The sequence below is a fragment of the Mustela erminea genome, chromosome 15 (genome assembly GCF_009829155.1).
Source record: "Mustela erminea isolate mMusErm1 chromosome 15, mMusErm1.Pri, whole genome shotgun sequence".
NCBI lineage: Eukaryota > Metazoa > Chordata > Mammalia > Carnivora > Mustelidae > Mustela > Mustela erminea.
Genome location: NC_045628.1, coordinates 2,636,534 through 2,653,980, shown reverse-complemented (window position 1 = coordinate 2,653,980; position 17,447 = coordinate 2,636,534). Strand labels below are relative to the sequence as shown.

At 51.0% G+C, this 17,447-nt stretch overlaps 1 protein-coding gene and 1 long non-coding RNA gene across 2 annotated transcripts in view; both read right to left on the bottom strand.

Annotated features, from left to right (window-relative positions):
- COL4A1 (collagen type IV alpha 1 chain) overlaps positions 1 to 17,447 on the bottom strand; it is a 131,498-nt gene that overhangs the window by 56,052 nt on the left and 57,999 nt on the right. The window lies entirely within an intron of this gene.
- On the bottom strand, positions 5,357 to 7,177 carry LOC116574336. Its single transcript, XR_004279221.1, has 3 exons — positions 7,147 to 7,177; positions 7,087 to 7,092; positions 5,357 to 5,954 (listed from the first exon to the last, which is right to left on the bottom strand). It is a non-coding gene; the product is annotated as an uncharacterized LOC116574336 (long non-coding RNA).

Sequence of the window (17,447 nt, the reverse complement as noted above, 5' to 3'; positions counted from 1 at the left end):
CAACCATCAGACATCTGCAGGACCATTTCCTGAATGCCGACACTGCTGGGAAAGTGGTGGGAAGTGTCACGGGGTCCTGGAAAAACTGTGTGACGAGGCCCCCCTGGGAGCTCCATCCACACTGAGAAGCCTGACATCATGGCGGCAGGGCTGGCAGGCGGCCCAGGGGAGGCGGGAGGGACACACAGCTGGAGGCCGACACACTCTCCTAAGGGAAGGCCGTGTACACCGATTCTCCTTTGCAGGGGACACATACACGGAACGCTCTAAGAACGTACGTACGTTAACGTAAAGTATACTGTGCTTCTTTTTTTTTTTTTAAAGATTTTTTATTTATTTATTTGATAGAGATCACAGATAGGCAGAAAGGAAGGCAGAGAGAGAGGGAGAAGCAGGCTCCCCGCCGAGCAGAAACCCGATGTGGGGCTCGATGTGGGGCTCAATCCCAGGACCCTGAGATCACGACCCAAGCCAAAGGCAGAGGCTTAACCCACTGAGCCACCCAGGTGTCCCATACTGTGCTTCCTTGATTAATTAAACCTAACATGAAGATTGTTTCCAGTAACCACTCTATCATTACTGTTGTTTCTTGAATTTAGTATTTCAACATTAAAGCAGTTAAGAGTAAAGCAATCATGGTCAGGAGGCATGGCTACTAATCTTATTTTCTACTCCAAACTCTGATTTTCTCTCTCAAACCCTGGTGATGTCCAGCTTGAAAGTCAATATTCGGAATCCTTACATTGTGCCTCTCCAGCAAATACGTGTTAAGAGCTGTAGCAATTATACATGGAGGGGGAGAAAAGATGAGCATTTAAGAGATCGTTCCTAGAAACTAGGACATTTCCACCTTTACAAATTCAAGGGAAGAGAAGAATCAGAAAGTTGTAAAAAAGAAAAAGAAAAAAAATCCCCCAACCCATGCCCTTCGAGTTCATGACCTGGTTTGCTGTCAGGTCCGTTCTCTTCCTAGGTGTGCTCTGGACCCATCCTGCCTCTGCTAACCCACGGGGGTTGCTCTGGGCAAGGAGACCCCACCCGCCTCTCCCCATGTGAGCACAGCCAGGCTTGTCGTGACTTCTGGGGCTGCAGTTGGTCAAATCTGCGTGGCTTGTCGTGACTTCTGGGGCTGCAGTTGGTCAAATCTGCGTGGAGAAGGGGCCAACCGGCGTGCTGAGCCCTGGGAGGGAAGCTGGCATGAGGCTCTTCTTTCCTCCCGCCGACCTGCACAGCCCATTCTGCAGGGTTCCTGGGTGCAAATGCTGGGCCAGTAACTAAGATCCAGCTCACAGATGAGGCCCACCCATGCTCAGGTGATAGCTTGTCAGCCTTAGAGCCCACAGATACAGCACTTAACACAGAACCCTCTCCAACTCACCATGTTCAAGGACAGATTTCCTTTGGATAAATCCCAATATTGAAACACTTCAGCCCATGGTAAATTCCAGCACAATCCTTGGGAGTCTCAGCACTGCTGTGAAGCTCGCTGGTAGAGCTCATGGCTCAAATCATGCATAACACAAAACAAGCAGAATGACAGGACAGAGGAAGGAGGTACCAAATCTATTTCTGATTACTGGGCTTCCGCAAAGAAGCGAACCCTAGATACTTTGATCTACAAAAGTCCACTCTGTATGGCAACTTATGAGAAACAAAGAATTGCAAAGAGTTCTTTACAAAAAATACTTCCCAAAGAATGGTCATTCAACACAAGAACTTGGAGAGCTCTAAGTGGTGTCCTAATATAAAACCAAAACTGTTCCACTAAAGCCATCAAGAGCAAAGTGTTCAGCCTCACTGATCTAGCAGAAAACACTTTCTAAAGTGGAAGGCACACTTGAGTGCTGAAAATCCCACCTGAAAATCTCCCAAAGATCCTCGGGACTTACAGAAAGTTCCTGACATTGCTTCCTAGCTGGAGGCGAGGACATGCTTTGGTCATGCGTCTCTTACAGTCTTTTTGAAAAACACTTTCATTAATTCTTCCTCTGAAGCAGTAATCTGCTCAGAATATTTCTAAGTATAAATATTTAAGCCATTCCCCTGAAGGAGTCAGCTTCCCAAACTGGAAATAAGAAAAATATTGTGGTAACTGTTTTCCAAAGTCTCTTGGATATATTCATTCAAATCCTGCATATACGCTTCCTGATAAAGGCAATCTGATCAATAGCTTATTTCCATTTTCCCGTCAAACCACAACCAAATGCGGTTTGTTCTCCAGAAACATTTGTACTTCCTGGCCTCACGCTCTAATAAACATGATCGCATTTCAGTAATAAGGTTCACATCTCTTGATGGCTTTTCCTGCACAGCCCACGCCTCCTGCTCTGCCCCATGCCCCAGCTGTCCACCACCTCCTGGGCCAGCCCCCACCGCCCCGGGGCACTGTCCAGCCAGGTTCAGAGACAGATGCTCCCACCTGAGACGTCCGCACTCTTACTCCACCCGAACCATCCCTGGCGCCCGGGCACAGCCCCAGGATCTCAGCTGAACACCCCTCCTCAGGGAAGACCTCCCAGACACAGGCGATCTGAAGAAAACTACTACATCTTCCTGTCCCCATTCAGTGAAGGGGCTTTGAGAAGCTCTTGGAAGGAAACCCCCCAGGGCTCCGGCTTCCCACCACTAGGGGGCGCGAAGGGACTACACTGTTTTCCCATTAGACCCGCCTTGAACCTGAAGCCTCCAGCCTTTTTTCTTAAATATTCATTATATTAATATATTAACTATTCAGTGCCGTCGAGACATTAGCACGGGCACAGCTCGGAGAAATCAGTCTGATAAGGCCTAAGAGACAGAACACCCAGGGAAAGAAAGAATTCTAATTAGAATTAAGTATGAAGCTGGTAACCTCAACACCAAGGCCCTTGGTAGCAGGTGACGGGGCGGACCCCACCGGTAACATGAATGATGGCTACTTCTCAGACTGCTGCGTCCATTCATTCTATAAACTCAGAGTATCTGGACCAAACAGTAATACAGGGAAGAAAGGGTGAATTCAGTTTTCCAAATGACTGCACACAAACAGTACGCACTGGAAAAATTTTAAGTCCTACAAAACACTCAAGAAACAGGTACAGCTAGGGCAGCAGGGGGTCTCTAAAAGTATTACTGACTACCCAACTGCCAGGAGGATTTATTTAAAAAGTCTCTCTGATCCCTTCTACTGCAAGTTTATAGGAAACATATATATAAGGAAATTTGCCCATTCTCCTGATTTTTGTCATCTGTGAAGAAAAAGCATCCACCCGATTTTTAATGGCTTCCAGAAAAGACGATTAACATCTCCCTTGCTAAAAACTTGATTTCATGATACGGAGTTCTCATGAAAGTCAGAATCACAAACATCTCTACCTTACCCTATTACTTTACATTCTGCTTCCCATAGACTTAGAGATTGTGTTTTAAAGCAGGAAAAGTGTACAGGAAGAAAAGGTGCTTTACTGCAGCTCGGACCCTCGCAGTGGCTGTGGCAGGTTGTCTATGTTGTGCACTGCAGGAAGTAGGGGACAAAATCCAGCCACAGCTCAGCACCGGCCAGTGGGGGGAGGGGGCAGTGGTCAGGAGCAGCAAAGCCACCGCTAGAAAGAGACCCTACACGGGGGTTTATCTATGAACGAATGCTTACAAAGTTGCACTGGGGTGGGGGAGAGAATGACCCTGCCTGGGAAGAGCTACACTTCCACTCACCAGCACAAGCAACTTTTTTTTTTTTTTTTTTTTTAGAGTTCCAAGCGACTTATCAAAATCCGATGTCATACTTAAAGATTTGGGGGATGGTGAGATGTTGCTGGAAGATAACTGACAGACAACAAAATAACAAGGTCATTCACAAATAGCAAGAGGTAAGCAGCTCTCTGAGTTTGGACAGGGAAAAAATACATCTTTTACTCAAAAAGACAGTTTATTCTGTTTCCACTATCACTACTAACCTTGAGATTTGAAGAGATGTGCTCTATGTGATCAGTGAATTTGAGAAACAATTTGAGTAACTCGAACTGAATTTGGGCAATCAGAGCAGAGCGCCTAAATAGACCATCAGTGAGGATGTCATTCACCTGAACTTGGAAATGCCTGTGGGTGTGTGACGAGGTCCTGGAAATGCGCGCATCCTGAACAACATCAGCACACATTAAAGTCAGGAAGCACCACGATCCAGGTCAGGGATTTTTTTGGAGTCTATGTTAACAGTAAATAAGAAAAATGCAAAAGAAACATCCTGACAATAGTAATTATAATTAATAATACAAAAGGCACGCAAGATAACCTTCAACTTTAACCTTGAGAAAAACTGCCGACTGGCAATTAGGAGAAAATTTGTGTGTGTGTGTGTGTGTGTGTGCGCGTGCGCACGTGTGTTTTCTTTTTTAAAAAAAGTAGCTTAAATGACACTATCTACCAAAATTAGGTTTTATGGGTGTCCTGCCAGGGGCATTCCCTGCTCCCCAGAATCTAGCACAGAGAGCACACAGTAGGTGCTCCTTAAATATTTTCAGAAGTGAATCCAGAAACATAAGTGTTAAAGATTCCAAGGAAATAATATATGCCCACCAAGAGGACAAATCATTGGAGATCCTATTTTCAAACTTGACTGCAAAACAGGCTTCTTTGCTCTGGGTTAGCAGAGGAGATCTTACTTCCCACCTTCTTGTCTCAATGAGGGCACAGATAAGGCTGTGCGGTGGGGAGAACCTCTGCCTCCAGCACCAGCCACTGACTCTGAGAATTGGCTTTGCCATCTTCCAGATGGGATGATGCTACCTGCCTCCTACGGGACTTGGTGAAGGCTCCAATCTGATTAAGAACTCCCCTACTCTGCGCTGCATCAGAGACTGAGCACGGGATCACGGACCGCCTGTATTTACACACAGAGAGTTTGCATTTACTATCACCATTTCTCAGTCCATCCAGCAAAATGCATTTCCTACGAAGCCACACAGTATCTTAGAAGGGAAAGAAAATGCAGGGTCACTTTTTTCCCTTCCCAGAAGTCACGACCCACAATTATCTCATTGTTTTTGAGGCTAAATTGGACAATGGAAAAATAAGGATTTCTTGGGTATTAAAAAGTTAGGATAGGTTTTCTCTTTTAAAGAAATTCCTCATTTATCTGATGCACAAGGTTTTGGGTTTTTTTTTTTTTTCCTTAATACATCTGATATTCTTTCCCAGCTTGGAATATTGTTTATTCCTCACATGAGCCTGAGTCTGTGGGGCCACATGGTCACCAACTCGTCCATGTCCCCGGTCTGGGGCCCTGCTCTGTTTGTAGCCACAGGTGTCCGATGTCAAAAAGACTTTGTTTCCTCTCGCTCCGGCAAAAGGACTTGGCTACGCTGCATTGCTAACAACATTCTCCCTCAGCGTGTGGCAGTAATTTCAAGACATCATTAATCATGCTCAGAACCCAAAAGATGAGAACAGTTCCAAGGAGCTGAAACATGACAAGTCAATTCTGCCCATACTATATAGTGCAAAACTGGCAGACTGGAGGTTTTACAACACCCACAATTCGCTTGACATCGGTAATTTGAAAAAGCTGTGGTCAAACACCATCAATCTCAATTAATAACTGAATTTTAACCTATTTTTGGTAAACACCATTAATTCTCTTAAAACATGTACAGTCATTCAAGGAAGAAATTAAGCAAGATACTGAAGGGGTTTCGTAGATCAAAATGTTGATTTTACACCTGAAGAGCTAAGTAAAGCGTAGGGTAGCATCATCAGTACAAAAGCATGGTGTCTAAATGAACACAATAACTAGTTCCTAAACACTTAAAAACAGCCTTCCCTTAGAGGGTAGATTCCCTTCACCACAATGCTGCTTGCAGAACTGGCAAGACTATTTCCAAAGGATAATGTGGAGATACATTTTAAGCCAAGGTATGGCCAAAGTATTTTAAAAACTGAAGTTAATAGGATCTTATTTGATGTCCTTTTTACCATATTTACTTTATAAAGGTTTCAAAGGTTCAATTTATAAGACAGTTTCTTTTTTTTTTTTTTTTATTCTTACTTAATGTCAATAGACTAACACACTCTGTTCTTTGGCTAGGAGAGAAGATGCAGTAGTTTGCCTCAACTGCATTACGGTTTGTAACCTAGAGAAATCAATGTTCTCATAAAAATCAGATTACAGATTTGTAGAGTCCAACGTGTGGGACTTTACTTTGTAGATAAAATCAGTTGCAGGACAGATGACCCGACGTGTGAAAGGGGCGTTGGTGCGTGGAGAGGACGGTCGGGCCACACCCGCCGCGGCGCGGCCACTCCCCGCTCCGGGCATCCCGCACACGACCGAGGCCGTTTCTCCTCGGCCGGGGGAGGCTGAGGGGCCGAGTACCCCCGAGCGGGCTCCCCGCGTCCCCGGCTGCGGACAGGAGCGCGCCCACTCGCCGGCTGCCGAGCTCCCGCGGCGGGAACCCCCGACGTCCCTGAAAGCACGGTGGGCCCCCGGGCCAGCGCCTGCCCACGGGGACCGCGGCCGCGCGGCCTGGAAGCAGCTGGTCGCGGCTCCGCGGGAATCCTGCGGTGGCACATCTGGGTCCGGGGCAGCAGCGAGCGGCCTCCGGTCACTTCGCCCTCGACCCCCGCGCCCGAAATCTCCGCCACGAAGGGCGAGCCCCGACGAGCCGCGAAGGGGAGGCCGAGCCGGCGAGGAAGCCCGCGCCCGACGTCCCGGCCGCGCGGACCTCACCTTCCGGCCCGCCCCGCGCGACTCGAGCCGACGGCGAGGGGGTCGCGGGGCCGGGGCCGGGGCCGGGGCTGCGGGGCCGGGGCTGGGGCCGGGGCTGGGGCCGGGGCTGCGGGGCCGGGACTGCGGGGCCGGGGCTGCGGGGCCGGGGCTGCGGGGCCGGGGCTGGGGCCGGGGCTGCGGGGCCGGGGCTGCGGGGCCGGGGCTGCGGGGCCGGGGCTGCGGGGCCGGGGCTGGGGCCGGGGCCGGGGCCGGGGCTGCGGGGCCGGGGCTGCGGGGCCGGGGCTGCGGGGCCGGGGCTGCGGGGCCGGGGCTGGGGCCGGGGCTGGGGCCGGGGCTGGGGCCGGGGCTGCGGGGCCGGGGCTGGGGCGCGCGGGCCCACGCGGCACCCCGTCCTCGGCGCACGCCGGCCAGCGAGTACGCGGCCCCGCAGACGCCGGCGGGGGGACCGGCCCCGGCCCGGCCCGACCCCCCGGCGCCTCCGCGGACCCGCGCTCCGCACGAAGCGGCCTCGCTCCAGAAAGGCCGGGGGCGCCCGGCGCAGCGCGCGGATCCGACGGTGCGTCAGAGGGACGCGCCGCGAAACGCGCGCCCGACGACAGGACACGCGACGGCCCCAGGGCCGGAAGCCGCCGTCCTCGGCGGGGCGGGCGCCTGTGCGCGTGCGCACGTGCTTCCGCAGTCGCGCGCGTGTGTGCAGCTGCGCATGCGCGCGCATGCGTGCCTGCGTGCACTCGCCTGCGCGTGGACGGAGCGGCGGAGCGGCTGCCCAGGGAGCCGAGGCGCGCGGCTCGGGAAGGTGGACGCGGCGCGGCTCCGCGGGGAGCAGCGCGGAAGCCCGCCGGCAACGGGAGAAGAACAGACTCCGGGTGGCAGGGAGGTGGAGAGCCGGACTTCCAGAAAGCAGCGAAAGAGCCTGGTGCCTGCGCCGCGGGGCTGTGGGATCCCCGAGGCCGCGCTCGCTCGGCGGCTTCGCTCGCGCTGTGGCCCGGCCGCACGGGGTGCCGGGCGCGCGGCCCTCCGGTGTCGTGGGAGCAGCTCTGCGCCGCTTCGCCACGCGCTCGTCCTCCGGGTGCTCCTCGGTCCCCGCCGCGCACGACGGCTGCCGGGCCCGGGACCCGGCGCGCTGCGGGGCCCCTCCGGGACCGGCCGGACGCGGCCGCAGCCTCCCGCTGGGCTCCCGGCGCTCCGCCTGTGTGCCCCGACCTGGGACCGGGACGCCGGACCTCCGGCGCCCCTGCTGCTTCCAGGGGACAGCGTCGCCGCGCGCCCTCCCGCCACACCAGCGCAGCGGGCGGATGTCCGCAGGGACCCGGAGACGAGGCGCGCTGTCCCCGTGCGGAGAAGATGCGGCATCCCCCGGCCCCCTGCGTTAGGAAGCAGCGGGTCTGGGAACACGACTGTCCGGCCCCTACCACCCTGGTCCCTGAAACCCGGACCAGAGCCGAGGCAGGAGGGCCAGCCCCAGGCCTTGCAGAAAGGTACAGTCTGCGCTCTGCCAAATAACTTCACTTTCATAAAAATATGTCCTTTAACGATTTGGGGTCTTCTGTGTTGAAGTAAGACTGCAAGGGGTCCGTCATCCATGGATCCCAAGCATCCAATCTCCCACCCCAAACTAGGGCAAACATGAAAAACAAGGAAACAAAATTGGAGGAGGGGGTCTAACCCAGGAGCCCTGAGCACACTGCCCGGATTTTAGGTGCCTCCTCTTGGAATGTTCAGTTTGCCTTTCCCTGGCCCAAGCCCCTAGCTCAGCTCTGGTCCCTACAGGGCTCACTCTCGCAGCACTGTCTCCCTCGCAGCGGATGGCAGTGTCCAGTCTGGGGTTTATGGGCGCCATTACTCCCTTAATGTTTTCCTGGGCCGTGAGATCGTGAGGGCCGTGAGGGCAGGTGTCAGGCCAGCCCTGCTCCCCACTGCCTGGGGCCATGAGCACACTGCCACACAGAGCAGAAGCTAGGAAGAACCCCAGAATGAAGGGCGGGGGGGGGGGGTGGGGGGGTGGGATGGTGGACATTACTTTTCTGGCTCTGGAACTCCAGTGGATCTTACTATAGATAGACTTTGTTCCTTCACCAATCTTCTAGGGGAAGCCATTGCAAAATCAAGCTGTTAGCTGGACACTAAAAGTCTCATCTTCACATCAGCTTACAGCATGGATTTCCTACCTAGAATCAGTGAAATCACAGATGACCCTCATGTGCTTTGATGGGGCATCCATCAACTTCACGATCACACAAGATGTGTGTAAGGGATTCGTGTCTACCCATTGCCAGAAGCACCTTCCAGCTCTTTGTAGGCTGGTCTGGAAGCACGGGGTCAGCACCCCTCATGCTAAGGAAGGGGAACCCCTCCCGAAGGACCGGTAGCCAGGAATGATTTCATGGTGGAATAGCAGCAACCACCCAAGAACCATCCGTTGTTAGCTCCTCGCACTCCCCTGCGAAGAAATGGGGCAGCAATTTAACATCTTCGGGCCAGATAAGCCCTGTACCTTTATAAAATCGTGTGCTCAAGCGGTGGAGGTGGGCTCAGCCATGGTGGAGACCAGACTGTGTTCAACTGTACCTTTAACATTTCTGATGGATTTGCCAAAGGGGAAAGAAGACAGAGGGGCACCACTTCCCAGCGCATCTGGTTTGCTCGTTACCGCTGACTAATTCTTCCTTTGTGTGATGGTGCATTGTGCTGAGCCCCTTGACAAGGATGAGGGTTCTGCTAATACCATTTTTGTGGGTGCAGCTTTCCACGCCCACGCGGCATAATGCCTTTGCCTCCTTACGTGCTGTCTGGAAACATATTTTCAATGTTTGTGATACTCTACCAACAAACAGGAGGAAAACCCAAATGCACCATTTTCACGTGTCAGGGTTGGGTTTACGGTGTCTTTGATCTTGAATTAAAACACACAGTCGCGTGTTACTCCTTCTACAAGAAAGCTGTATTCCCGACAAGCAATGTGTTCTCAGGATCCTATTTACCGAAAAAATCCTTTTCTCGCCACGCACAGTCAAGACAAGGGCCATCAGGGCCCCACACTGGGACAACGGCGTCCACTCACATGAGGTGTGTCGGGCTTTAAAAGTCATAGGACACGATATTCCACTCAGGAAATTTGATTTTCTGCTACTCCTTCTAAACATGGAAACAAGATCAAATCACTATTTTTAAAGCCACACTAGATGAGTTGTGTTCCAAATATAGCTGAAAAGCAAAAAATGTCGGGTTTTTTATGATAGTAATGGATCACAAGTGTCAGTGTCTCAGAAGCACATGAAAAGGGGCAGATTTTATGGAGTGGAGAGAAAGAGGCAGAGGGGCGGAAGTGGGGCAGCACAGCCCATGATACCTCCTACGCTAGGGGACGGGGGCATCCCCATGGTGTCCAAAGCTTAAGTGAGACATCCACGTGGGGCTTGTGTGCAGAGTAAAGTAAACCCACTGAACATAGATCTGTTCGTACTGACTTCCCTATGGCATATGGTGACCATTGTAACCCTTGGGTTTAAGTTTTTTAAACATTTAAGGCCAAACAACTATTAAAAAAAAAAAAAAAGACAAAAGTAGGTGAATGTGGGAACCCATGTTGATTCTCATGAGGATCTGCCAGATGATGAGTCATGTGTAATATGTGGAAATAGGAAATAGGAGACATCTGGAAGAAATCTTGGCATTACAAGACACCAGAAAAAACATGGAAAGGGAAAGAGGGTGTATTAGCCCAAGGGATCCGCCAACAGGCAGAGAAGGAACAGGCCATCCGACCCTGCAACGAACACCGGGTGCTCCCAAAGTGATCAAAGTAGGCACTTGGGGTGCCTGATCCCTCCCGTGGCAAAACTAAAGGAAAGTTCTCAAAGGTTCCCCTTGTAAAATCGGGACCAGGGACAGCTGGCTGGGGGAGGGGAGGGGCTCAGGCAATGCCTGCAATTGCACACATGTCAGGAAAAGCAGCTCACAAAACCCTGCAGGGGGACTTGGAATGCACCAGCGAAGAGCTGGGTCCCCTTATATTTTAAGGGATAAGGATTCTGGAAAATGGACGATACAACACTGACTAGAAATTGGACAGCGTTTCCAGACAGACCTCCCAAGTGAGTGCATCTCATTTTTCCTGCACCAAAAGCATCCAAAAGCTATAAACATGCTTCCTAACAATGGTTCTGTGGTTGTGAAAACTTCCTAACGTCTCTTTAATTGAGGTCCTGGGAGAGCTGCTGCCCCAGGTGTACCCAGTCCATGGCTCTGGTCTTGCAGACTTGACGTGGGAACTGGGACGCCCCCACCAGGCAGGGTCCACCTCTGTCTTTACACCCAGAAGCCCGCCCGCAGCCAGGCCAGCCAGCAAGGTCTGTCCCCTTGTCCAAGCAACTTTAAAACTCCACTACTGCCAAACTGACACGTACCCACCTAAAGACATTTTCAGTTTCCCGAGTGCTTTTAGCACAATGCCTTCCACTTGACCCTTTCAGCAGCTGGGAAACTGCGAGTCTAAGGCCCCCTTCCTCGTTCTTAGGGGAACGTGGTTGACATGACCTGATAGGACAGACTCAGCTGGGAGATGGCGAAGCTCACATGAGAATTACGGCTTTGATTCCACAAGACAGTGCTTCCCCAGAGGCTCTCCGCAGCCTGACAGAGGACCGAATGTATCTGGAGAACGGTACACGCTATGCCACGCCTTGAACACTCAGAAGCTTACTTAAGATTCTGAGATGCCCCAGCTTGGAAACCACAAACAACCACTAAAATATAACTCAGTGTTCCCCAGATTCATTTGTCCTTGGAACATTCTTCCTTATTCCATCCCAAAGGAAACATCTATTAACATCTCAAGATGCTCTTCAGATCATTGTTTGGGGAAAGGCCAAACTGCACACTGTCGCCTTTCGGAAATGCTCAAAAACACTTATAAAAATAAAGATATCCAATCAGTATCAAAAATACCAGAAGTTATTTCAAATATGCTAAACAAATCTTAATTTTATGAACTAAACTTCAAAATATTAAGAGGTTTAGATATTAATATTTTGTGGTAAGTAGCACTTTCTTCCGTATTTTGACTATATATTTTAAATTTTACTAGTAGAAAGATGGGATTTATTTTAAAATAGACAAGATTCTGAAATTCTCACTAACTCAGATGGAGTACAGTGTTTGGCAAATAGATAATCGTTATTATTGATTCATTATGATTAATCCAAATTAGTTTATTTGAAGTTTCAAAGAATTTATACAAAGTATATTTACTTCCATTTACTTGAAGAAAACATTAACTCTCTAGGGATAAATATGACACCTTTAGTATTTAGAACAATGATTAATATAATTTAGTTTATGGGAAAAATACTTTCAATAACCTGACAAAAATTAAGAAAATAGTATATAACATGTATGTGTAATTCTATACTGAGTGAAAACAGAGTAACTAGTTGTTACATAAAGTATAACATACAAAGCGTTGATGGTTGTAGGAGAAAGTGAGACCCTTTGTCGTTAAAGCAATGTCAAACCCTGAGGCCTTTCTGAGCACCGTAAGACACACGGCTAATCCCCACACTCCCATCCAGCGGGCCAGCAAGGTCTCTGCCAAGAGCAGCTGACGGAAAGTGGCCAATGTAAAATGGCACACAGGATTAGAGAGAGGGAAGTCTTGTCTCCTCTCTTGTCTTTAGAAATGATGACCTTTACAGCATTCCTTGCACTTTCTTTCTTAAGTCTTGTGCGCCTGAGAGAAAGACCCTAAAAATACTTGTTGGTTATCTCTCGAAGTGTCTGGCAAAGTAGCGGCTGAGAAGGGCACGCGACAGACTCACGGCCACACAGCAACTCTGAGCAGCCTGTGGGAAGAGAAGATGCCTCTCTCCAGCCAGAGAAGAGGCCGAGAAACAAGAAGATGGCCCTAGTCTCTGACTGTGCCCAGAATGCCTAAGAAATGTGGCCATACTGGCCTCCTGGGAAATCAAAGAGGCACGCCCACTACGTCAGAAACAGGGTGACTCCCTCTCGACCAGTGATGGATTTCCTACAGGACACAGACTGTGCCAGACTTCCTAAGGACAGGGTAGAGGCCCTGCGAGCCCCACCATGGAGGTGCTCTGGGATCTTCTGATGCTGGCCCGAGAAGCCCGCCCCTCAGGGTTTTATTCTGAATGCTGTTGGAATGAAGACCCCCGAGCGTGAGCGAATGTGGATTCCTCGGGCTGGGCTTCCCCTGAGCTGCCTCTAGCTGGGAGCGGGGCTCCGACGTGGGCACATGACCTGGGACCTGCCGTGTGTCACAGACAAGGTGGCTCTCTGTGGTCATCTGTTTAACCCAGTGGATGCTCGTCCACAACAGGAACGGGGAGGTCCGCCCATGGCCCCAAAGGCATAGGTTCATTGCTTTGCAGTGCCCCAGCGGTCCCTCCCAGCACTAAGAGGAAGGCTTTGCTTTCCCGGACCGGTGGCCAGCAGCACAGCGTCCACCCCACGGATTCAGGTGTGAGCAACAGGAGCTTGCCCAAAACTTGAGGAAGCTCCGAACAGTGAGTTCATCTCCTCGGGCTCTCCCCGATCTCGCTCTTCTCATCCTGCATGATGGGGTCTGACTAGCGCTGGTATCCTGCTGCTGACCTCACATTGCCTCCACGAGACGCGGCTGCCTCAGTGGCCCTCGCTCCTGGCAGATTTGGCTGCCCTCCTCCCCCGGCCCCAGGAGATGTGGCCAAATCTGCAGATGTTCTGGTCGACACAGATGGGGGAGAAGGTGCTCTCAGCACTGGGTGGGAGGCAGCCAGGGGTGCTGCTAGGCATCCTGCCAAGCCCAGGAACTCCCCACCACAAAGAACGAGCCCACCTGAAAGGTCAGAAGTACCAAACACAGAGAGCCTGGAAAAGCTGGTTTCTTCAGCTGGAAAATGGGTATAATAATAACACACATGAAAAATCAGCATGTGCCTGACCCAAGGGAGATGTTCAATACACATCAACTCTCTTCTCTTTCTCACTCTGAGACCCCAAAACCAGGATTTCCCTGTCCCGCCGAGATCTGTTGTGAATCAGCAGAAGCTACGATGTCGTGTCAAGATGCAGACCGACGGGTTTGTATGGAGGTCTGCTGTGGGATGGTCACTGACTGTGGCAAACCAGCTGACAGAGCAGCCGCCATCCAGCATAAGCCGGGAAAAGAGCATCCCACGGCAAGAGTGACATGAACATCCTCCCAGATTTCCAGGGCCCAAAACAGAGCCACTTCCAGACTGGCCAGACTTCTCCACCCTTCCAAATCAGATAAGGCACACATTCTAGACAAAAACAAATTCCATTTTCAAAGTCCTCTGCTTTGCGAGCGATCTGGGACTGGCCTATCTGACCACGGAGCAGCCCTGTGTGGACCCCACATGCGGAGCAGACCGCACACTCAGCAGTAATGGCAGAGTGAGCTTCTCCCCAACACCGCTGGCAAGGATCAGGGTACCAGCAAGTTCAAGTACACTGAGGCTATGAGATACCCACGCAGTTCTCGTTATGTAATAGAAATACTGTAATTCTGTCTAACACAGACTGCTCCCAAGACCGTGGCTGGCAATGTCCCTTCCCAGAGTCACTTTGTTAGGGCCTTTTCTAGGATACACTGACCACGAGAGCCGTTTTCTGGGATTCATGGGCCGAAATCCTGTGTGCATCCTTCTGCCCGTGAGAGACAGGTGATCCTACCCTCCACCCAAGCAAGTCGGGGCCATTAGTGGACACCTAGTACGCCCGCACCCTACTTCGTCCCTCATCTTCTGGGCTCTGGGCCTCGGGCCACTCCTCTGTCGGGACAACCGTACCATTTGTTCTTTCTACTGTTTCTCCTGCAGTGCCATCATTTGCTCCTAATTAACTTTGTTATTTACTTCAGAGACAGACCTCTCCCCTCTCTGGTTTAACTTGGAGTTCCTTGTTTTGAACGCCGCAGAACAGAATGCTAGCTTTCCACTAGCGTGGGCTCCCATGGTGAAAATACCTCAAGGACCTCTTACATAAAGTCCATTTTGGCAAAATGTAAATGGCCAATTCCCAAGCATACAGCGGCAACTCTTGGGAACGGGGTGCCTCTCCTACTATGTCACATAACCCGAGAAAATCAGGTTATCCAGCAAAAGAAGAGCTTAACTTTTGTCTATTTCTGCGTAAGCAAGCATTCAGAACGCTAATCAGTTTAAGTAGATAACATTCCCAACAGTGCTGAGGTCCCGGGAAGAACACAAAGTCACTGTGCACAAACCAAGTTAATTACCTAAGAGAAAACATCTGAAGATGGGAACGCCAGCCAGGGAAGTGGGAAAACAAACAATCCTGCCAGGACCTGAAGTCCTGTGAAGGCCTCGGGAGTTGAACTGCTGGACGGTGAGCAAGACCCCCAGGGCTAGATCGATAACTACGGGATTGCAACCCGACCTCAGACCTGCTGCATTAACACTTCCTTCTATCTGGAGAGCAGAGGGCGTTCCACTCCTGACATCTCCATGGAAAACAGGACTTCGCCAAAAGAGACCTGGCAGCGGATCCTGGAGACGCTCCAGTGTTGGTCGGTGGATCCCAGCGGCCAATCGGTGACAGGGTCCCTCAAGGAGATGTGGAAAGACATGTCTCAGAAACCAGGATTTCCACATTTCTGAGGCGGCTGACCCTCTGTCCCACTTAGGTAACTCCAACTCTTTCTGAGTTACGTGGCTCTGGTTAGCCCACTTTTAAAAAGAGGTCAAAATTCACTTAACTTGTAGACACTGAAGAAGAGCAGAATAACTCCTGGAGAACCACAGACGCCCAGCAGGAGCTCGAACGCAGGCCTGGAACCCGAACCACCAGGCTGGCCTTCCCTGGTTCACTGTGCACTGGCACCTGACCAGCAGCGTGCCCAGGCCTCGCTCAGAGAATGGGGGGCAGTGGAGAAGGACCCGTTTCCCTCACGGATGTGCCGGCCGAGAATAAATGTGTCTGTTCTCTGACCTGGGGACGAGAGGGGCCCCTGCGTCTGAAATCCCAGCTCAGCTGTGCTCCACTCTCTCGGGCCATCACGCTGATTATTTTAACATCAGTTCCAAGACAATTCATGGAAATTTAAAATGTCCTCTATCCGTGGGGTGAAGGACCTCTTCCTTGGTCACGCATGCTGTGTGAACCATGGGACCTAAGATATTTCTGCTCAAGAGGAGAAGACAGCTCTTCATTTCTTGTTGAAAGGACATAATACTAAACCATTTGGCTATTCCCCTAGATTTCAAGAGGCCTTCTGAATCCATTTGACAATTACAGTCTTTGAAAACACAAATTCAGAATGGCTTAACCCACAGCTTACAGGTAGTTTATTTTAAATAATCTTTCTTTCGGAGTAATGTCGAAAATCCAAAGTGGGTGGAGACTGGGTGCTGAGAATGCAGGGTCAGCCCGGAAAGGTCACGGAGGGCCTGGATCCCGGATGTCTGGTCTGCTTGCTGGGAAATCTCCCGGAGGCTTAGCAAGGGAGAGAGCAGATTTCTACTCCTTCCACCCAATCCCAACAAGAGCACCAGGGCTTTCCAATTTCAAGGCTCGGGTTGGCTGGTCTCACAGTGTGAGGCTGGCCCCAGCCCTCATCCCAAGGAAGGAGCACTATCTAGTGGTGTGTCTTTGTCCTCAACACTCCCTAGACCTTCAACACTCCCTAGACCTTCCAGTACCCAAGGGGAGGCTGGCCCTACAGCACGGTTCCTGGTCAAGAGAATTACACCTGGCCTCACCTGAGCATACCGGCCACCACAAGTGTTTCCTCAATGCTCAGTTTGAAAAGAAATGTTTTCGGACCTTCCTTCTGCTGGTGCAGTTGGGTGTAGATGATGCCCAGGATTGAGATGTGGCCCTGCCTCCTCTAGCGATATTTGAACCAAGGCCCTGACTAGCCATCCTCAAGGCATGTTAAACTTGGCTAAAAATACCTGGGAAATCTACCTGGTTACATATTAACGGGTGGATTTGGGGTAAAAAATGAAAATGAAGCAGGCTAGAAAGCACACACACAGAACAGGAAGTCTGAAAAACCAGAGCCATGGGGGGGATGCCACCAAGGTCTGCAGCTGCTGGACGGCGGGGGGTGGAGGGGAGCCCGGAAAGTCATCAGAACGGACCGTGTTCTCTCTGAGAGTGAGTCACACGACCCCTGTCCCCCCGAGCCCTGATGCCTTCAGTTACAAGAAAAACACAGCGGTGTTGACACAGGCCTTCATTTCCCATTTGTTGACACAGGTCCTACTTTTTATAGTTTCAAGAATTTCTGTGTTAGCTCAGTGTGCCGATGTGTATAATTCAAGTTAGACCAAAAGGGGTGTGGGGAGACTGTGGTGTTTCTACACTTGCCTCTACTGTAAAGTCAGTCCTAGGAGTGCGCAGGGGAACTAGCCGGGAAAACTCGCCAAATAGGAAGACGAACAGAACATGAAAGTGAATTAGAGCTGCCACGGCCGGTAAGGAGAGACGCCAGTGTATTTTCACGTACTGCATTTATTCCGAAACGATCCGGGTAAAACTGGTGTCACCAACTAGGAGCATATCTTTTTAAAAAAATAATGCTCGTACCTTTTCGCAAGAGGCTAAAAGAAAAACAAAACAAAAACAACACATATTCTGCGCAGAATTCTCTGAATTTCAGGAGTGAGTCTGAGACCTGATGGGCCTCCAGCAGGCCATGAGCCAAGGAAGGAGCATCCTGGCCAGGCTGACCCCTCCACGCCTGGAGAGCAGGGAT